A 4,414-nucleotide genomic window follows, 5' to 3' on the forward strand; every position below is an offset into this window, starting at 1 on the left:
AGAAAAATATTTACAATAACCAATAATAAGGCACACGTTAGCAGTTCCCCGGCAACAGCGCCATTTTGACGTTAGGATTTCTGCCAGTAAAGAATGTCATAAAAACAGTCGCGTTGTAGATATAGTCTCTAAACCGACAAAAATCCCTTCGTACAAACGTTTTGGGTGTCACAAGTAACAAACCCCTTTAGAAATTGTTAACCGAGTATTCAAACCTCGGGTCATCTTCTCAAGGAACTGCAAAGAAGTATGTTCTTATTATTGGCTATAAAGGTTGTGAATTTGGGGTTTAGAAGGTGAGAAGTAAGTGATTTAAATGACAAGTAAAGTAAATGGCAATTAAAAATAAATAAATAACTGTAAAACAACTTTTGGCAAGATAAGGGAATTTAGAGGTCTAACTTAGTTATCTCTCTCAACTATAATAAAAGTTGAATCTAAACTCCACTTGGTCAACCTTTACCAGGGCAAAGGGAAGTCAAGGGACTAATTAAATTGACCTTTGAATCCTAATTATTTCCTAAGAAAAGGTTGGGATTATTTAGGTTCAGCTCAATTAGCAAGATAACGATTATTAATTACGTTGAGTTCAATAACTGTTGAGTTACTAAATTCTTAATCAGAACCAAAAGGGAAAAAAAGTAAAATTGTTAGAATAATAAAAATATCCTTAGATGGGAAGCAATGGCAACTTAATTCAAAGAGAATAATTATAAACTGAAAATATCTCAATTATCATTAAATAAAAATGTCATCAACAGCCAATTGGGCAACATCAATCAAACATAATAAAGGCTTCAGAGTAATCAAAATATAAAAGAGAAATTAAATAGTAAAAAGGAATATTAAACCTGGGATCGAGAGTCACTTTAGAAAGCTAAGAGAAGTCCTAAATCCTAATTTCTAAAAACACTACCTAAATCCTAAGAGAGAGAGAGAGAGAGGAGAGAACCTCTCTCTCCAAAACTACATCTAAAACATGAAAAGTAAATTATGAGAGGCATGATTATGAATGGATGTATTTTCCCCACTTTATAGCCTCTAATCTATGTTCTCTGGGCCAAAAACTGGTCAGAAATAGCCCAGAAATCACTTCCAGTGCTTTCTGGTCCGTACAAGTCGCGGAAAAGTGACGCGGCCGCGTCGTCCACGCGACCGCGCGGATTGGGTGTTGGCTAGGTCACGCGTCCGCGTGACTCACGCGTTTGCGTCACCTGGCGTCGAGTCAACTATGGCAAATTATATATCAAATCGAAGCCCCAAACGTTAGCTTTCCAACGCAACTGAAACCGCATCGTTTGGACCTCTGGAGCTAAAGTTATAGCCGTTTGAGTGCGAAGAGGTCAGGCTGGACAGCTTAGCAGTTTTTCCAACTTCTTGCATTCCTTCCACTTTTGCATGCTTCCTTTCCATCCTCCAAGCCATTCTTGCCCTGTAATCTCTAAAATCACTTAACACACATATCAAGGCATCTAATGGTGATAAGAGAATATTAATAATAAGCAAATATAAGTCCAAGGAAGCATGTTTTCAATCAAAGCACATAATCAGGAAGGAATTATAAAACCATGCAAATAGTATGAATAAGTGGGTAAAGAGTAGATAAAAACCACTCAATTGAGCACAAGATAAACCATAAAATAGTGGTTTATCAATAACCTCATGAACTTCTACTTCCTCTCCAATCATGATGCTATGAATCATGATAGCCCGGTCTATAGTAACTTCGGACCGGTTGCTAGTGGGAATGATTGAGCGTTGGATAAACTCCAACCATCCCCTAGCCACGGGCTTGAGGTCATGCCTTCTCAGTTGAACCGGCTTCCCTCTTGAATCTCTCTTCCATTGAGCGCCCTTTTCACAAATGTCTATGAGAACTTGGTCCAACCTTTGATCAAAGTTGACCCTTCTAGTGTAAGGGTGTTCATCTCCTTGCATCATGGGCAAGTTGAATGCCAACCTTACATTTTCCGGACTAAAATCTAAGCATTTTCCCCGAACCATTGTAAGCCAATTCTTTGGGTCCGGGTTCACACTTTGATCATGGTTCTTGGTGATCCATGCATTGGCCGAATCTCTCCATCTCCCATGACTCAGAGGTGGAAGCTTTTGCCTTCTCTTTCCTCTTTCTAGAGATTTCTCCGGCCTTAGGTGCCATAAATAGTTATGGAAAAACAAAAAGCAATGCTTTTACCACACCAAACTTAGACGGTTTGCTCGTCCTCGAGCAAAAGAAGAAAGAAGAGAGTAGAAGAAGAAGAAATAGAGGAGATGGAGGTCGCTTTGTTTTTCGGCCAAGGGGGAGAAGAAGTGTGTAGGTTGTGTGAAAATGAAGGAGTGAAGATGGGCTTATATAGGGTGTGGAGAGGGGTAGGGTTCGGTCATGTATGGGTGGGTTTGGGAGGGAAAGTGGTTTGAATTTGAGTGGTAAGGTAGGTGGGGTCTTATGAAGGATGGATGTGAGTGGTGAAGAGAATGGTAGGATTTGATAGGTGAGGGGTTTTTGGGGAAGAGAGAGTGGTGGGGTAGGTGGGGATCCTGTGGGGTCCACAGATCCTGAGGTGTCAAGGATAATTCATCCCTGCACCAAGTGGCGAGCAAAATTGCTCTTTCTGCCAATCCTTGCGTTAAACGCTGGGCTGGTGCCCATTTCTGGCGTTTAACGCCAGCTTGGTGCCCATTCTTGGCGTTAAACACCAGTCTGGTGCCCCTTTCTGGCGTTAAACACCCAGAATGGTGCTAGACTGGGCGTTAAATGCCCATTTACTGTCCTTACTGGCGTTTAAACGCCAGCAAGGTTTTCCTCCAGGGTATGCTATTTTTCTTTCTATTTTTCATTCTGTTTTTGCTTTTTCAATTGATTTTGTGACTTCCCATGATCATCTACCTACAGAAAACATAAAATAACAAAGGAAAATAGATAAATATAACTTTGGGTTGCCTCCCAACAAGCGCTTCTTTAATGTCAGTAGCTTGACAGTGGGCTCTCATGGAGCCTCACAGATGTTCAGAGCAATGTTGGAACCTCCCAACACCAAACTTAGAGTTTGAATGTGGGGGTTCAATACCAAACCTAGAAGTTGGTTGTGGCCTCCCAACACCAAACTTAGAGTTTGACTGTGGGGGCTCTGTTTGACTCTGTTTTGAGAGAAGCTCTTAATGCTTCCTCTCCATGGTAATAGAGGGATATCCTTGAGCCTTAAACACAAAGGATTCTTCATTCACTTGAATGATCAATTCTCCTCTGTCAACATCAATCACAGCCTTTGCTGTGGCTAGGAAGGGTCTGCTAAGGATGATGGATTCATCCATGCACTTCCCAGTCTGTAGGACTATGAAATCAGCAGGGATTTAATGGTCTTCAACCTTTACCAGAACATCCTCTACAAGTCCATAAGCTTGTTTTCTTGAATTATCTACCATCTCTAGTGAGATTCTTGCAGCTTGCACCTCAAAGATCCCTAGCTTCTCCATTACAGAGAGAGGCATGAGGTTTATGCTTGACCCTAGGTCACACAGAGCCTTCTCAAAGGTCATGGTGCCTATGGTACAAGGTATTGAAAACTTTCCAGGATCCTGTCTCTTTTGATGTAATCTCTGCCTAGTCAAGTCATCCAGTTCTTTGGTGAGCAAAGGGGGTTCATCCTCCCAAGTCTCATTACCAAATAACTTGTCATTTAGCTTCATGATTGCTCCAAGGTATTTAGCAACTTTCTCTTCAGTGACATCTTCATCCTCTTCAGATGAAGAATACTCATCAGAGCTCATGAATGGCAGAAGTAAATCCAATGGAATCTCTATTGTCTCATTATGAGCCTCAGATTCCCATGGTTCCTCATTAAGGAACTCATTGGAGGCCAGTGGACGTCCATTGAGGTCTTCCTCAGTAGCGATCACTGCCTCTTCCTCCTCTCCAAGTTCGGCCATGTGGGCCATGTTGATGGCCTTGGATTCTCCTTTTGGATTCTCTTCTGTATTGCTTGGAAGAGTACTTGGAGGGAGTTCAGTAATTTTCTTGCTCAGCTGTCCCACTTGTGCCTCCAAATTTCTAATGGAGGACATTGTTTCGGTCATGAAACTTTGAGTGGTTTTGATTAGATCAGAGACCATGGTTGCTAAGTCAGAGTGGCTCTGCTTAGAATTCTCTGTCTGTTGCTGAGAAGATGATGGAAAAGGCTTGCCATTGCTAAACCTGTTTCTTCCACCATTATTGTTGTTGAAACCTTGTTGAGGTCTCTGTTGATCCTTCCATGAGAGATTTGGATGATTTCTCCATGAAGGATTATAGGTGTTTCCATAGGGTTCTTCCATGTAATTCACCTCTTCCATTGAAGGGTTCTCAGGATCATAAGCTTCTTCTTCAGATGAAGCATCCTTAGTACTGCTTGGTGCATTTTGCATTCCAGACAGACTT

The sequence above is a fragment of the Arachis duranensis genome, chromosome 6, assembly GCF_000817695.3.
Source record: "Arachis duranensis cultivar V14167 chromosome 6, aradu.V14167.gnm2.J7QH, whole genome shotgun sequence".
NCBI lineage: Eukaryota > Viridiplantae > Streptophyta > Magnoliopsida > Fabales > Fabaceae > Arachis > Arachis duranensis.